The following is an 18,365-nucleotide window of genomic DNA, read 5'->3' on the forward strand; positions in this document are numbered from 1 at the left end:
CTGGGGCTGGGGGGAACGGCAGGGATGGAGTGGCATGGCAGAATGACACCATGACAGTGGGATCAGAGTGGACTGAGTTGGGAGGCAGGGCCAGTGGCGTTGGCCTCACCCCACTGCTCCGTCCCCTCCGTCATGGCAGTGCTCCACTATGTGTGTCTGTCTGTGCAGAGTACTCTGATTGGTTGTTTCAGTAAGCGTTGTGATTGGCTGCCAAGACAACCAATCAGAGTGCTCCAAGAGTTACAGACAGACAGACAGACAGACTTTATATATGTAGAATATAACTACATTTGACACACACTAAACAGAAGTCCCACAAGACAATAGTGATAGGTTTGTAGTAATAGTATCTTTGTGATATACTGTATCTGGAACTTGGGAGGTGAAAGGTAGGAACATGATTGCTTGTTCAGATGATTTTTATTTCTTTTCCTTTTTTTCCTTTGTAATGTTACCTTGTTATTCCTAGCTATCACAATGATTAGGGTTTATTTTGCTGCATTTTAAAACTACTATTTTTCTAAACTTAAAATGATTATTTTACCGTATTAAAGCAATTTGACAACCATGGTAAATGGCCCTTTACTCCAGATGATTTAAATATTGTTAGAGTACAAAAGGTCCTAGTCTCAAATAATGTTCATGGTATATATGAGATGGATTGTCATGTAAGCTCACATTACATGCATGAAGTGCCTCTTTCTCATCAAACTTGTACAAACACAGCAAGATTTTTAGATGTTACCTTTTGGGGGCCTGATCCCACATGGGGTCTTATGGACAAACCCCTACATCTATGCAGAGGCCCTTCATACATGAGTTGGCCTCAAAGTTGAGGCCTCAAGCAGAAGAGTGACAGAGATGCCAAGCACGTCCTCATAAACACTTTTTCACTCACTGTAAAGCAATAAAGTGATGCAGTTATGAATTGTGATATTGCAGTTTAAATTTCACTAAATTTAAGTGGAACAACACAGTAACCAGCAGTTCTTTAATTTGCATGTTTTGTGCCAAACCATGTATTGCTTATGCACCTATTTAAAGTCAGTGAGTGTTTTGAATATGAAATGCAAAATTGAACCTTGTGTAATAATATAAAATATGCACCTGTTCACGCCTCTAAATAAACTTTTTGTAACAGATGGTTTAATGAGGTCTCATTACTAAGATTAATTTATGCTTTCCAATATGCATTTCAGCACATTTACTAGTATATTGTGATGCATTCTCACATAATTAAAACTATAGTACAATTACCAAAATAATTAAATTCATAATAGATGTAGTGAACATTATAGTTCAAAATGAATCAAACAGTAGGAAAGAGGTTCAAAATGATATTTTGCACAGGCATTATATTCACCCCTTGAAAATATTTAGCATTTTATATTAATAATTTATAGCATATAATGATGCTTGCATGGTCCCTCGAGTCGGTATATCTATACAATGTGGGTGGTTTATGATCAAGCCCAGAAGCAAGGAGCCATAATGGCTCCCCTGGCTTTGATTTGGCTTCCCTGGCTTTTTAGTCTGTAAAATCTCAAAGTGTTGTTTTTTGCCTTTATTTGAAAGAAAAAGGGGGTGGCCAGCATGTTATTTTGGGAGGTCTGATTGTACAGTTATAGGAACACATGTTTGAATCTATTTCAAATACGAGTGCTGTGGCCTCTGAATGCTTTGCACAGGATGTGAAACTTTAAATCAATGTTGCTGGGGGCTAAATTAATAAAGTTTGGCAAAAGCTGTCACAGTGTGGGCAAAATTTATAGCCAGTTTGAAGATTTTGGAATAACCAAGTACAAGATATTTATCAAATGCTATTTATGATGAGATTCTTTTAAATTAACATAATCCCTCAATGTTTTAGCTAAAGTATTCTTTAAAAAAACCCAAAAGGCTAAAGGGGATTTTATCAAATGTCCCTCAAAAACTTACATTTGGGCTTAAAAACAAATAAGAGAAACTTCACAAGGGAGAAATGCTGTAGAAAAATCTTTAAGTTCCTGAAAAAAGGGTTTAAAATTGGTATCAACTTGGCAAAACTACTGAACCTTTAGAACAGTGATTCTTAACCTTTTTAGGCTCGAGACACCCCTCATTAGACTTGAGGCACGCCTCAGAAAATGCAAGCTCTTTGTTTTCACTCATTTTTTGACTATGAGCAAATAATTGAGCAGTTTTTCTGTTGGAAAGAACTCAAACAACAGGTCAGAATATTTTTAATGCTATGGGTTCCTATTGGAAATCTCTAGGTTCATCTTGTGAATGATGTTTACACACCTAACAGCGCTAATGTTGTGCGGCATCCTGAGGCACCCCAAAAGGATCTCAGGGGACCGCAGGCTGCGGTGGCAGCCTTGATGGAGACTCACCGCTTTAGAATGATGACAAGGTAGGATTAGGTCTTTTCATTTCAGGTATGTCAGCATGATTCAAAAGAGAAGGTAAGTCTTCTCGTATTTACAGGCAATCCCTGCTTAGCGCTCTTAATAGGTTCCTGAAAACCGAGCGTTAAGCAAAACGAGCATTAAGCAAAATCAGCGCTAAGCAAAACTGAAAGTATTTGACGAACCACAAGCGTTATAACAAAACTCGCTGAGCACTAAGTGAAATCAGGCACAGGCAATCCCCACTTAATACTATTTTGCTATAACGCTCCTTTTAAATTGATACCCGATTTCACTTAGTGCTCAGTGAGTTTCATTATAACGCTCATGGTCGCCATCTTGGGTTATTAAAAACAATTTCAGTTGCCATCTTGGGCCATCAAATATGTCTGGTTTTGCTTAACGCTCCTTTTGCTTAACGCTGGGTTTTTCAGGAACCAATTAAGAGCACTAAGCCGGGTTGCCTGTATCAATTTAAAATGAGCATATAGCGAAATAGCGCTAAACGAAACAGCATTAAGCAGCAGGGTTGCCTGTACAGTCTTTTCCAATGGCTAGGTTTTAACTTGCCTGTTCTGTTCTTCTCCTTCAGCATCTCTCTCAACCTCTTTTGCATCAAAACTTTTGGGGGGTTTTTTGCTCAGGGTGGGCTTTCTCCTATTGCCCATTTTTCCTTTGGGGTCTTCTTTCTTCTCCCCCTCCCACAAGCTCTTTCCCTATCTTTGGTTTCTACCTCTCTTTCACTCTGCCCTTTGAGGAAGAGAGACCTCTGGTCTTCTCCCCTTCTTGGGTCCCCCCCCATATCATCTTTGTTCCCTTGGGTGTGCGGAGTCTCTCTTGTCCTTGGCCACCTCAGGGTGAAGGTGGAATAGCAGCAGCCTCACTCCTCCCTGCTCAGCTGCAAGCGCTGAAGGTGGACTTGGTAACAGAGTGAGTTGGCGGGGGTGGGGGGGGTCCCCTCAGGCCAGTGAGGCCTTTCCCTGATGAGCATTTTGAGCCGTGGGCCTCCCGAAGGGCGGGGGACGGCTGGAGGGCGCTGGGGGGGTGGCGGCGGCTCAGGGCAGACGCCTGAGGGCGGAGGGGAGGGCGCCCCCTCCTCCGTGGCAGGGAGGCGCGCGCGGGCGGCAGGGACGCGTCTCCCCGTCACGGCCCCGGCGAGGGGCGGGCGCGGCGGGAGCGCAGTCGGGGGAGCGGAGCCGCTGCAGCCGCCCGGCTACTACCTTCCTTCCTCCTTCTCCACGCCGTCCCCTGGCTGCAGAGGCCCACCGAGCATGCGGGAAAGCCCAGCGGCGGTGAGTGTCCGTGGGCACGGGGAGGCCGCGTGCATGTGCGCGCAGCCCTGCACCTGCGCGGCCACAGGCGGGATCGCGCCGGGGCCCAGCATCCTCGGGGGCCGGGCGCCGAGGAGGGAGCCCGCTGCCCGGGGGCGCATCTCCCCCTGCATTCATGCACCCGTCCTAATGCGCGCTGCTTTTAGTGTCGGCAAGATGCGACGCTAAATAAACACGCATTCGGGTTGCAGGAGCGCAAGCACGCGGGTGTTGGTGGCGGCAGCTGTTTTACTGCACGCGAATGAATTTGTTACATGGGGGGTTTTTTATGCAATGCTTGAATGCGCAGTAAAATAGGCTACTGTGCATTAAAGTTCATGTGTCGAGTTCGTAGGTGTTAGGACTGGAAGGGACCTCGCAAGATCATCGGGGGCCAGCCGCCTGCTGTGCCCTTCCAAGGGCGGGTTGCACAGGCATTTTCCTGGTTTAGTCAGGAACGATTCTGCCTTGAGGAGGGGCTGGACTGGATGAGCCTGTGAGGTAGGTCCCTTCTAGCCCTACTTTCCTATCAATTCCCCTGGGAGGCAGCTGGGGGGGTGCTGCCTAGAGGGATGGACTCATTTGCCTTTGCCCCTTTTGCCCCTCACCTGGCTCCTAGCTTTGGAGCTGACCTGCCTGGAGGCCAAGCTGGCTGAGGGGGAGCAGAGCACTGCCTGGGCTGCGATGATGCCCAAGCAGCAGATTGGGGACCTTGCATGCACCTTGTTCTTAGCCCAAGGCAACTTAGTGCTTTCTTCACAGATTCACAGAAGTTTAGGGCTGGAAGGGACCTCAGGAGATCATTGGGTCCAGCCCACCTGCTCTGGGCAGGAAAGACTGCTGGGGTCCAATAACCCTAGCAAGGTGTGCATCCAACCTCCTTTTGAAGATCTCCAGTGTAGGTGCCTGCACCACCTCTGCTGGGAGTCTATCCCGGAGTCTTGTCACATGAACTGTGAAGGAAGTTTTTCCCTATATCCAGTCTGAAACCTCCTTCTACTAGAAGTTTATGACCTCATTTCAGCAGTGGAATTTCGGTGGGTTAATGCACAGCTATTTTTTCATAGCCATGTCCCATGGCCCCGGGAGCTCTTGCTGGAGGAACTTGGGAGACGTGCCTTTCATGTTGTGTTCCTAGATCATTTTCATAGTCATACAGAGAGGCAGGGTTGGCAGGGACCTCCAAAGGTAATTTAGTCCAGTTGTTCTCAACCTTTTTTGTACCAGGACCCATTTGTAAACATAAATGGCCAGTTCCAACCCAGTGTCCTTCACTCCTAACCTGCTGCCCCCTGCCCCCAGGCCCCAGCCCCTCACCCCCAGGATGGGGTGTGTATGTGTGGAGCATACAGGGCCCCAAGCAGCCCCTCACAGGCTGCCAGCCTGCAAGGGAAAAGCCACAATTTCCCACATTTTTCTCCTTTAAAGGAGAATTTATTTTTAAAATTTGTTCATGACCTTTCATATATTCTTGCAACCCATGTTTGGGTTGTGACCCATGGGTTGAGAAACACTGACCTAGTCCAACCCCCTGCTGGTGCAGGATCATCCCTATCTAAGCCATCCCCTCCCTTTCCAAACCAAAGAAAGGGTGCTCCCCACAACTGAGATTGGGGGAGGGGGGGGTTCTCCTGTGCCTTTTGTACCCAACATTTATGGAGCCTGCAACATTAGCACTTCATGTTTATTCTAGGAGTTGACACAGATCTTTGTCAACTCCTTTACTCTTCTGCTGAAGGGAGATGGGGCTGTCAGGCAGTGGAATAGCTGAGCGGTAGGCATAGAGACCTATGTGTGAGGATGTGAGGTTTTAAGACCCAGCTAGAAAAAGTGTTGGCTGGAATGATATAGTTGGGGCTAGACTTGCTTTGAGCAGCGGGTTGGATTAGATGACCTCCTGAGGTCCCTTCCAGCTCTAATTTTCTATGATTCCCTGATTGCCATATTTGGGGTCAGGAAGGAATTTTACTCCAAGATCAGATTAGTACAGACTTGGGGGGGGGGGGGGGCGGTTTGGCTTTCCTCTGTAGCAGGGGACATGACCCTCTATCTGGGATCTGTTGAGCACATATTGATATTACATAGAAGCAGGACATTGACTGCCCTGGTTCCCCTGCTTTACCTGTGACAGGTTACTGTGTTAGGTCTGTGCTGTGTCAGGGTTGACAGTAATCCTATGTAGAGTTTAGATTATGTTTGTATGGGATGGTTTGGATAGGGATGATCCTGCCTCAGGCAGGGGGTTGAACAAGATCACCTCTGGAAGTTCCTTCCAGCTCTGGAAAAGCGCAGGATCAGGGGGGACCTGGTGGCTGCCTATAAGTATGTAAGGGGTGTACATCAGGATCTGGGGAAATGTCTGTTCACTGGAGTGCCCCAAGGGATGACAAGGTCAAACGGTCACAAACTCTTGACTGCTTCAGGCTGGATGTAAGGAAAAACTTCTTTACTGTCCGACCCCTGCCCCAAGGCCTGGAATAGACTGCCTCCAGAGGAGGTGCAAGCGCCTACTCTGTACTCTTTTAAGGAACATTTGGACGCCTATCTTACTGGGATCCTTTGATCCTAGCTGACTTCCTGCCCTTTGGGGCAGGGGGCTGGATTCGATGATCTTCCAAGGTCCCTTCCAGCCCTAATGTCTGTGAAATCTATTAAATATATGATTCTATGCTTGGAGTTCAGACTCCAGCTGTACTTTTCCAATCAGGACAGTGAATGTGCAGTGACTGCAGGAACAGCAGGGTTGGTGAAAAGAATCAGCAGTGGTCCGTTCTCCCTGCCTCCTCCCCCTGCCATTCATCCATTACACTGTGCTCAAAGGAGGAGAATACTTTAGTCTCCTTGGTGGGCTTTTTCCTGCTAATTTCCTTAGTCATTTTACTGTAGCAGGAATAGGATTGGAACTGCCTCCAGATTTCTCAGGACTTGTTGCTACTATTCAGAATTTGTGTTTAAATATTCTTTATATTCTGGTTATTGGCATAGGTAGGGTTAGTGATGGCAGAATGATACCAAATTCATTTTTCTCTACAGTGGCAAGACCTCTGGTCTTATGCAGGCCCTCTGTCTAGCACTATCAATGCTTGTAAATTCAGTATAATCTTTGTCAGAGCACAGAGCAAATGTGAATGCTGCTTCCAAATTATATGGGAAGATAGTCCTAGCACTTCTTTATTTTAATTTAAGCAGAAGTCTAGGAACAACACCATGGTTTCTAAAAAACCAGTCCCCACAACATGCCTCTGTTGGGACCTGGAGGAGATGTCTCCAGGAATGAATGCATCTTCAGGTTGTTTCTCTTCTGTTGGTCTCTCAGCTAAGAGTGCTAACTTGGGCCAGAGCCAGGCTTAATCCTAACAGTAGTTAAGGGAAGATAGAGAAAAAAATTCCTCTCTTAAAAACTGCAGTTTTTCTAACCAGATAAAATAGGAAGGAACTAAGAATAATTATAAGTAGAAAAACTAGTAACAAGGAACCACTGCAAGGACATGTATAAAAGTGTGTGCATGTGCATGTGTGGGGGAGTGGGGGAAGGGGTGTTTAAATGAAATATTGTTAAAGATGCCTCTTTTGCCTAAATTAAGAAAAACAGTACAATACTGAGACTGTAAATAGAACGTTTTAAAAGATTCATACACTAGAGTGTGATCTTGACTGTAGTTGTTTTGTTTGAGTACCAAATTAAAGAAAATGTTATTTAAATAATTTTGCCATCCTAAAAGGTTATTCTGGTTAAGGTTGGTAGGTTCAAAATGTAGTCTCTCTCACACCCTCAGGAATTCATGTATGCCCTCTTGTTGTTGGTGGTGTGTTTTTAGGGAAGTAAAAAAAATGGTTAGTAATTGCAGCAATTGAAATTTTAACCAAAATCAATTTGTTTAAAGAAACCAAATAATTTCTCTTCTCCGTAGAGCAAGCACAGTCAATTATTGGTTGGTGTGTAGACATGATATTGGCCTGTTGTCTGGCCTCTGTTTAGTGCAGTGGTGCTCAACGTCTTTAGGCTAAAGCCATCCCTCAGTAGGCTCAAGGTACACCTCAGAAAATGCCAGCTCTTAGCTTTCACTCGGTTTTTGACTACAGAAAAATAGTAAAGCAATTCTTCTGTTGCAAAGACCTCAGAAAGACAAGGTCTAAATGTGTTTGACAATGTAGATTACTATTTGAAATCTCTTGTGAATATTGTTTGTCTTGTGAATCATGTTTGTATACCTAATGGTGCTAATGTAACGTGTCACCCTGGTTGAGAATCCTTGGTCTAATGTAAGAGACAACCCAGTAGTTGTCTTACTCTCTCTCTCAAGGCCATGAGTTACAAGTGTTGAACTGTGCATACATAGAGGCCAATATATGGGGTATGAACTGTATACCAATCCAGTTCCTTTAGCCCTGGAAAATGAAATTTAATCATTATGCACTCTTACTTTGTTTCTAAATGTTGACATCTCTTTATAAGTATAACCCATCTTGCTGCCCTTGAAGTCCTGGGACAGTCAGCAGCTCTCTAAACTTAGTGCATTCTGATATTCATCCCTCTTTCTCTGGATGAAGATTAATCCTACATTAGATTCTGTCAGTGCTGCCTCCTAACCAGCCTACTATATTGATCAACAGCAAGTCTCTCTCTTTCCTTGCTGTCTCATCACTTGTAGACAACGGGGAAAGAAAATGGGCCTGAGGTTGAGCCTGCTTCTTCTGTGCTGTGTAAGAGCACACTGCCACTTCAGCAATATTTTATAATTTCCTTCAACATTTATAAGACAAGAGGAAACACACAGTTTTTTGTGTGCACGCACAATCATCCACAGGAACAAACGGGGTCATTTTTCATCGATTCAAGGCTGGATAGGCATCTGGCTGGGGTCATCTGACCCCAGCACTCTTTCCTGCCTAGGCAGGGGGTCGGACTCAATGATCTGTTGAGGTCCCTTCCGACCCTACTGTCTATGAATCTATGGACAGGGTCGCTGTGCCTCAAACCTATACCAATGGGGCCTTCACAATGACAACAAATGCCCTTGTGGATAAGTTCCAACCATGTCCCACATTATTGATTCATGTCCCTTTACTATGCTACCTGGTGGCCTTCAGGCTCTTCACACTGGTGATGACATTGCCTTAAAATGGCTGAAACAGTATGCCAAAACTGCATATGCTAAATAAAATAGGACTTGAGGATAGTGGGGTGCTCTAACTACCATAATAAATACTAGGAAGACAACACAGCAGATCACATACAGTCCAACAGGTTCTTGCATTGTCTTAGGACAATTTTTTGGTACACCTGATGGGAGAAATTACCTGGTAGAGGCTCTTCTTGATTTTCTTTGTCACTAATAGGGAGGAACTGGTTGATAATCTGAAGGAAGAAGGCAATTTGAGGGACAGTAATCACAAAATAAACAGCAGAATAAAAACACTGGATTCCTAAAAGGCAGACTAACAAATTTGGAGACCTGATGGGAAGATCTTGCCTGAATTACAAATGTACAGTAGGTTAGTTACTGCTTTAAAAAAAAAGCCAAAAAGCCTGACCTCATCGTTTAAACATCTAACATTTATTTATACCTATAATTACACAATATAGATTCTCATGTATATCAACTGGGGAGACTCAGAAGAGAGGAGAAAGGTAGCATGTAGACAAGCAGCAGATCTTTTTAGATTTGCTGAGTTTTCCAATGTTTTTCTTCCAGTCCCCAGTCCATGCTTATACATGGTTTATGGCAGAGGTGTCAAACTCAGCCCAGGCCACAGGCCAGATTCATAGATGCATAGATTCATAGATTCATAGATGTGAGGAGCAAAAAGCAGCTGTGGTGGCAGCAGTGGGTCAAGTGGCTGCAGTTGAAGCAGCTGCTTGTCACAGTGGAAATGGTGCATGTGGCAGAGCAAATGGTCACAGGGCAAGCAGGACTGTTTTGGCACAGCCCTTGCTCTCCCATCTGCCAGCAGGGTCCCAGAGCTCTGAATTATCTGATAGGCCATGCCCACCACTAGATATGCCACCAAATTCCCTGACCCACGAATGGCCCATCAGGCTGGATAGAGTGGCTTTGCAGGTTGTATGTTTGATACTCATGGTTTATGCTAACAAACATTCTATGATTGGTTCATTTCAGTTTCTTTGTTCTGATATTAACCATGTCTTCTATAACTCTAACAGATGTCAGTTAGTTGGGGATTAATGTCCCCCTAAAAATTAAAACTTCTAGACTGGAGGATTTCTTATCTCCTTCCTTCACCATTTTGGAATGTCACTAACTGCCATTCTGTTTTCTTTCACCTTATCATATGGTCTTCTCTGACAAGGCTGTTTTTGATTTTATAACTTATCTAAGAAGCCACCACCTAATACCCCATGCTGCTGCTGTTCTGCCTCTTACAGGGAGTGGGGTGGAGGAGCCGAGGCCAGCAGTGCTGGTCCTCTGACCAGTCCTTGGCATGGCTTCGGAATCATGGCACTGCTCCCCCACGCTTGGAGCACTCTGATTGGCAGTTTCCGTCAGCCAATCAGAGCACGAATAAAGCATTACGGACAGACAGACAGAAGGACAGACTTCAGCTTTTATAATATTAGAATATTTGGGTTATTTATTGCAAGACGTTCTTGTACAGCATTTCCTACTAGGCCTTTTGCTCTGTTTAACTCAGTCTCACTATTGGTTTTGCTGGACATTTTAATTGCTTTCTTTACATTGATGACTTTGTTAGTTGTAATATCTGGCAAGGTTCGCTTTGTGGTCATTCAGGAACAGGATTGGGCTGTCTACTTTTAGACATTTTTCTGCAGCTAAACTGAAGACCACAGAAATAACCAACACTGGCAACAGTTTCCATGGGATGCAAATCTAAGGGAAATTAGGAATAAGGAGAGTTGGTTGTTCTTTAAAGAAACAGTATTAAGGGCACAATGGCATGCTATCCTGATGTGAAGGAAAGCTAGGAAGTATATGAGAGCATAGTGCAAGCATACACACACACACACACACACACACACACACACACACACACACACACACATTTTCTTTTTTTATATTTTTTATATATATATTATACATATAACCAATATATATATATATATTTAAAGAATTTGTATCTGAGGGCAAATTAGCCAAAATCCAAGAGTTCAGAACCATAAGTGGCCCTACTACTGGCAAACATCCTTCACCCCTACCTGGGGCTTCAGATGTTTCCAAAACCTTTGGTGGGCATCTTACTTGCAGGCCCGAGCCTGGAGGCTCGGGGTTTAGATGCCCCTGGGTTTTGCTTGTCCTTAGCCATAAGGCCCTCGGAGCAAGCAAGGCAGGAGACTCCTATTTCCATAAAGTGGCCTTAAAGCCTCTGCACCTTGGTGGGTACTGAACCACACCAAAAAAGCAGTTCTCCTGCTGAGCGATGCAGAAAAACTGCCTTTACGGGCACAGATACATGGTATTTCCCCTGCCAGGTTAAGAAGCCACTATGCTTGATATGAGCCTTCAAGAATAAGGATAAAATCCAGGAGACGAGCTGGCAAGGGACATAAAAGGGACCAAGAAAGCATTCTATAAAAATTAGAAGAGGGAAGGTAGGTCCCTTTATGAATGGGGAGGAGAAGCTCTTTATAAAATGTGTAGAGAAGGCTGAAATGTTTGATGTCTTTTTTTACTTAAGCATTCACAAGAAAAGTCAGTTGTCAGATCACCAGCATGATTAGCTTAGAGAACAGGACATGAGCATTCTGTCTAGTGTAGAGAAGGAACAATTTAGAGATTAATTAGATAAGCTTGGTCTTTTCAAATCAGTGGTGCCTGATTGAGTCAGCATAATGAGCCTGTATGAAGGAGGAAACAGTGGATTTAATATAGGATGGGAGTCTTAAGTAAACTAATGAAATATGATCTATAGAGATTGGTGCTGTCAATATAGCATCCCTTGGGCTGCCTCCGGTCCCTGAGGGGTTAACCTGCAGCTGTCAGGCTCTTGGTCCAGGCTCCACTCCAGCTGCTACTGCCACCGGGGTCTCTGGACTCGCATCTCTTCCTCTTGCATTAGGAGCCAGAGCCTTTTCTCAGCAAAGACAGATAACCTAGCAGAAGGATGGAATGGTATGTGCAAGGACTTAGAGTTCATTTGGGATATAAACAAAATATAATAATTGTACCAATATCAAAGGATACTTTCATAGGTTACAATAAAATTGGAGTAGAGTAATGTTGTAGCCTGGTTTTATTGAGGGTCAAAGTTAGGATGCTAACCTGTACATCTGCAGATATATTTAAATCTGATGCACACTCCCAAAAGCAGCTCTTCCTTTTCCCATTTTAGAGAGAATAAAATGTACAGTTGCCTGTACTTTAGAGCTGGATTTTACTTGTGTCTATACTCTGCACTTTCTGTACCAGCAAGCAATTTTTTAGATTTCTTTGTTTAATCTCTTTGCCTCAGTTTCCTCATATGTGATATGGGATAATAATATCTATCCTACTTTGCAAGGACTTTTGAGATCTATAGATGGAAAAATACCCATATAACTGGTAAATTAGGGGCATCATAAATGAGTTACACATTTTCTTTTCTTGTTTAGGATGACTGATTTTTGTTGTTAAAACAACAAGCTAGCCTGCTTCAGTGGGTCACAGGCCTGAAGTCCAAGTGCTACATAGGAGTATCAGTAAAACATTGAGTAACCAAACAATACTGGGAGATTGCATGCTTCACCATAACAATTTTTTTTTTACAATGCATAATTTATAAACAGAAGGAAACAGGGTTGCCTATTTTAAGGTTACCACACTCATGATGGTCATTGGGATCAGCTGGAGATAGGTAGCCTGCAGCCAGGCCCACACAGGTAGACTGGACCAGCTGAGGGATAATCTGTCTGTCTGTTTTCTTGATTCCTAAAACAGTGAGTGTGTTAGAATTTAATGGGTCCCTTTCACAGAGCGAGGATTTCTGAAGATGGGGTGAGCCCTTTCAACCTTTGTTATAAAGGATGGCCTGGCTTTGGAATCTTGTCAGGTAATTCATATGCAATACTCTTATCATCCATAACAATCTAAAACATGGTAGCACTTATTTGGGACTCAAGATAATGGCATGTGCTTCAAGGTCGTCCAAATACTATCCAAAATCCATTGATTTCAGTGAGTTGTAGATCAGGCCTCTTATGAGTCAGAGACTGTGAGTCTGCTTTTCACCACTATTCTCTTTCTCTCTCTGAACAATGGTGATAATTTGACAGCACTCGCTTTTTGTTTTGTTTGGCAATTTTCATTGTACAAACACAATTCTTTTTATATAAATACATGTATATATGGCTCAGGATGACTGGCAAGCACTATACTTTATCCTAGATTTATGTGGGGTATTCAATCTTTTGTGTAAGTCTGACTTTCTTTCTGGATCATGGTATCATGGTACTGAGGGTCGGAAAGGACTTAAACAGATAATCAGGTCCAACCCCCTGCCCCAGGCTGGAACAGGTGCCAGGATCATATCGCCCCAGCCAAATATCTATCCAGCCTCCTCTTGAAGACCCCCAAGGTAGGAGGTCTTCCTAGGACCAACATTTTAAAAGAAAAAATAAACCTCCAGAAACAAGGTTATTTTATATGCTGTGTTATTGAATATCCTGCTGAGTTCTAACTAAATACTATCTGCTGAAAGACTGCAGCCATTATAGAGGAACACAATTCTCTTGTTTATAAATGATGCATTCTGAAAAAAAGATTGTTATGGTGAATCACACAAAACTATTTCTTAGATGAATTAAAATAGTGGAAACAGTAGTAGGGAAGGGAAATATTCTGTGGTGCCTTGTTCCTAGGAGTGCTCATACTGCAGTAAACTTTTTAAAAATTTTACTTTATTTTGAAGAAGAGGCAGAATAGGTAGTGTGTTTAGAAAACTAAACTGGGAGTCGCACATTCTGGGTTCTGATGGGCAGTGAGAACATAAATTAACCCAGATTTTAAAAAATATCTTATGATTTGTACACCTGCTTTTAAATAAGAGTCTGATTTACAGAGATTCTGAAAAGCTGCAACTCCTATTGGCTTAAAGTGGAGCTCAGGATGCTTAATACATATAAATATTAGTGTCCTGGGGGCACTTTTACACATGCTTCAACATGTTCTGATTAGAATGTGTTGGAGCAGACTCAATTAATTGAGACTCAAGTAATCATTTAGTTAAAGTACCCCCACCACCATTTTGAAACATAGAATGCTGAATAAATGAGAAGCAGCAGACATTTTAATTAGAGCGACTCCAGAGAGTTTTAACTAAAATGCCCGTGCCCCCTCTACCCACTCCCCCACACTCCAGAGCACGTGTATAGGTGACCTGGGTGACTAAAACAGGGTGTCCAAAAATAAGTCATGGAAGATTACCAACTGCTTTGAAAATACTGTTGACATGTTGAAGGGGTGTGAGGATTTTCTGTACAGGTTCAAGGGAGGGGTGATATGTCATAACCAGCGGTGTGCGATTTGTGGGGGGTTTTCTTCTGTACTGCAGCAGTTCTGACTACCTGTCTTGTATGCATACCAGCCCAGCCGCTGGCTTCTTTACTTTTCATTCCATCTAGGAAGAGCACGCACCAACTGCTGAAACTTCCTTAGCCTGATGAAGGGTTTTTGAACCCGAAAGCTTGCTTAATAACTATTCTCCAACTATTTGGGTTGGTCTAATAAAAGATATCAGATTCACCCAAGGAACCTTGTCTGTTGACATGTTGATGCATTCATAAAACATTATTTCATAGGTGGGATTGTGGGGCTTCATTAGTTAATATTTGCAGAGATCCTTGAAAGATTTTTTTGTTGTGAAAAACTATTGAAAGAATTGAGTGGAAAAAGTGTTTTTGTTTTAGTCTAACTGGGAAAAAAGTACCTTATTTCAGTGATACAGGTAATTTGGAACTTTACTATTTATACATTTCATAGATTTCATAGACATTAGGGCTGGAAGGGACCTCGGAAGATCATCGAGTCCAGCCCCCCGCCCAAAGGGCAGGACGTCAGCTGGGGTCATAGGATCCCAGCAAGATAGGCATCCAGTTTCATCTTGAAGGTGTTCAATGAAGGCGCTTGAACAACCTCCGGTGGCAGGCTATTCCAGACCTTGGGGGCTCGGACAGTAAAGAAATTCTTCCTTATGTCCAGCCTGAAACGATCTTGTAGTAGTTTGTGACCATTCGTCCTCGTCATCCCTTGGGGCGCTCTGGTGAACAAACGTTCCCCCAGATACTGGTGATCACCCCTGATAAACTTGTAGGTGGCCATCAGATCACCCCTGAGCCTGCGCTTTTCCAGGCTAAAGAGCCCCAGGGCTCTCAGCCTGTCATCGTAGGGTCTGCTTCCCTGACCCCTGATCATGCGCGTGGCTCTTCTCTGGACTCTCTCAAGCTTCTCCACATCCTTTTTGAATTGTGGAGCCCAAAACTGGACGCAGTACTCCAGCTGCGGCCTCACTAAGGCCGAGTACAGGGGGAGAATGACGTCCCGGGATTTGCTTGAGAAGCATCTATGGATGCAAGCCAGCGTTTTGGTCGCTTTACTAGCCGCAGCATCGCATTGCAGGCTCATGTTCATCTTGTGGTCAATGATGACCCCCAAGTCTCTTTCTTCCATAGTGCTAACCAACATAGCACTGCCGAGCCTATAAGGATGCTGCGGGTTTTTCTTCCCAAGGTGGAGAACCTTGCATTTATCGGCATTGAACACCATCAGATTCTCATCCGCCCACTTGCTGAGCCTGTCCAGGTCAGCCTGGATCACCCGCCTGTCTTCTGGCGTGGATGCTTTGCCCCAAAGTTTGGTGTCATCGGCGAACTTGGCCAGTCCGCTTCTGACTCCAGTGTCCACATTGTTAATGAAGATGTTGAACAGTATGGGTCCAAGGACAGAGCCCTGGGGGACCCAACTGGTCACAGGACACCACGATGAGTGACTTCCATCAATTACTACCCTCTGGGTCCAACCCCGGAGCCAATTTTCCAGCCAGTGGATCGTGGGGGACCCGAGGCGACAATTGGCCAGTTTCTCCAAGAGATGATCATGGGACACCAGATCGAAGGCTTTTTTGAAGTCAAGATATATGACATCAATCTCATCTCCCTTGTCCAGGTGATAGGTCACCTGGTCGTAGAAGGAAATGAGATTGGTCAAGCAAGACCTACCTGCAACAAACCCGTGCTGGCTATCCCTTAAGATATTGGCGTCGGCCAGTCCATTAAGGATGGCCTCCTTAATAAACTTTTCTAAGATCTTCCCCGGGATAGAAGTCAGGCTGATGGGCCTATAGTTAGCCGGATCCACTTTCCTCCCTTTCTTGAAGATAGGCATCACGTTGGCCTTCTTCCAGTCTTCGGGCACTACACCAGAGCGCCAAGCGTTTTCAAAGATCCGCGCTAGAGGCTGGGCTATGATGCTCGCCAGCTCCTTGAGTACCCTGGGGTGAAGATTGTCAGGGCCGGCTGACTTGAAGGTATCCAGCTTCTCAAGATGTTCCTTCACAAAGTCAGCATTAATGGAGGGCAGGGGATCACCCTCACCCGGACTTCCCGGCCCTGTAGCAGGCACGGGCGTCCCATGGGGCTGATGAAAGACTGATGCAAAGTACCTATTTAATAGGTTGGCTTTTTCCTGGGCGTCAGTTGCCCCATCTGGTTTAGCAGGGGTCCAACGTTGCCCCTGCTTTTCCTCCGGCTCCCCACATATCTGAAAAAGGACTTTTTATTGTCCTTGATGCTCAAAGCTAGCTGGAGTTCAGTTGCAGCCTTGGCTTTCCTGGTCAGCTCCCTACAGGACCGGACCAGTGCAGAATAATCCTCCTTGGAGGTGACTCCCATCCTCCATCCTTTGTAGGCCTTTCTTTTTAGCCTCAGGGGGTCTGCTAGGTCCCTGGAGAGCCAGGGGGGCTGCTGTGCCCTCTTGCTGCCTTTCCTCCGAGATGGAATAGACTTAGTTTGTGCATTGAGGATCGCTCCCTTGAGGAGCAACCACTCTTCTTGAACTCCCCTCTCCCTGCGGTCACAGTCCCTTAGGGCCTCACTGACAAGCCTCCTGAGCTTGTCAAAGTCGGCTTTCCTGAAGTCAAGGACTTGCGTGTTGCTGACCGACTCTCTTTATGAGAGAAAATATTGTATCATTTATCTATTGCATGTTTACCCTAAATTAAACAACTAGTTTTAATATGCTTGTTTAAATTCATACTGCAAATATGTTTTTCATACTCTTTGAACAGAAATAAATATAGGTCCGTGTCAAATTGGATCCTGACATTTTTGCGGAGTAGTTGATTCAACTCTGTTTATACTCTATTGATATAATAAAATAAAATATTAATTCTACAAGCTTTTTATTAGGGGCATTAAAATTATCAATGAATTTCAGAGCATAAGAATTTTAATAGTATGTTTCTATGGTGCTAGTTTGGTGCTATGCTGTAAACAACCTTTGATCAGCGGAATTTTCACAGTAAGACAGAGTTTTAGATCTTACTTGAAGACAATAAATTATATACAAAACAGAATCAAGCATCTTGAAAATCAGGTTGAAAAAGATGAACATCCAAAGCGTTGATATCACTACTGTGACAGGCTCATGACCACCAGGGCAGCTGATGGGTATGCCCTGCCACTTCGGGCTGCGTCCCACCTAGGTCTGTTTACTCGCCATGAATTGCTGTTTACTAGGTTTTACTGCTAGAGGTTTATGCTCAGTAGATCCCCTAAGGCCCAGGGCAACTCAATTGGTATGGCTTCTTTGGGGCTTCTCCTCCCCTACACCGCTTTCTACTCAGGTGTTTATGATCAGCCTGGGTAAAGCCCAGATGTGATCATGGAGCCTTCTGTTCCTGGGCCCAGTGAGGATGATGCCTGCAGGGGGTCTTGCTGCTGCCCTGTAGGCTCCAAGAATTACAACATAACTAAAAATCTAACTTAAATATCTCAGGTGGTGCAATGGGCAAGGCAATGATGCCCCCGTGCTGAATGCTTTCCTTAAGCACATGGGTGCCCCAGTGCCCAAAACTATCTTTGCTCACCCACCTCTCTGTTTGCAGTACCTCCTGGTGGGCTGTCTTTCAGATCTGGGTTCTGATCATCCTACCGCCCAGCCAGGTATGGCAACACTGTGTGGCATGCCTTGCCATGCCCACAGGAAACTTGCAGTGCTGCCAATCCCTCGTTGGCATACTTTGAGCCTGCAGAAGTTCTACTGGGGCATATGGTGCCAAGGGGGCTCTGTGCTGGGTTTTCCCTCCAGCAGGTACCTGCAGTGCCCGCTGGGCTGCCCTCTCCCAGCCCCACCTGACCTGGGTATTCCTGCCTGGGTCGCTGTGGGTGCTGGAGAGTGGTATCAGGCCCAGGCTATGGCTCCACTCACTGTGTTGATTCTGCTGGAGCTTGGGTAGGTCCCTCGTGCCCCATCAGTGGCCAAGGCTTCCTGGGTTTACCTGGGGAACTCAGCCCCAGGGAGAGTAATCAGCTTCCCACTGATCACAAAAAGAGTGACCAGGATCTCCCTGGTCGCTCTGGCAGTGGAACATGGGCCTGCTGCCCCTCTGGGCATGCTAGCTTTGGAAGACAGCACCAGGTCTCATCCAGCAGTGGGGAGAGCATCTGGCTCTGTTTCCAGCACTCTGACGTGCTCTCCCTCAGCTTCCATCTCTG

The 18,365-nt window shown here is 44.8% G+C and overlaps 1 long non-coding RNA gene across 10 annotated transcripts in view; it reads left to right on the forward strand.

Annotated features, from left to right (window-relative positions):
• Nucleotides 1–3,494: 3,494 nt before the first annotated feature.
• The window catches only part of LOC132246520 (uncharacterized), a 76,417-nt gene continuing 61,546 nt past the window's right edge, over nucleotides 3,495–18,365 (forward strand). For 3 of the 10 annotated variants that reach the window (XR_009457845.1, XR_009457859.1, XR_009457866.1), the window contains exon 1: nucleotides 3,502–3,682. This is a non-coding gene — a long non-coding RNA (uncharacterized LOC132246520). Of the gene's footprint in view, nucleotides 3,683–18,365 lie in introns of all 10 variants that reach the window. The other 7 variants (XR_009457855.1, XR_009457862.1, XR_009457861.1 and 4 more) reach the window with 6 other exon arrangements.

Source organism: Alligator mississippiensis, chromosome 1 (genome assembly GCF_030867095.1).
Source record: "Alligator mississippiensis isolate rAllMis1 chromosome 1, rAllMis1, whole genome shotgun sequence".
NCBI classification, from domain to species: domain Eukaryota; kingdom Metazoa; phylum Chordata; order Crocodylia; family Alligatoridae; genus Alligator; species Alligator mississippiensis.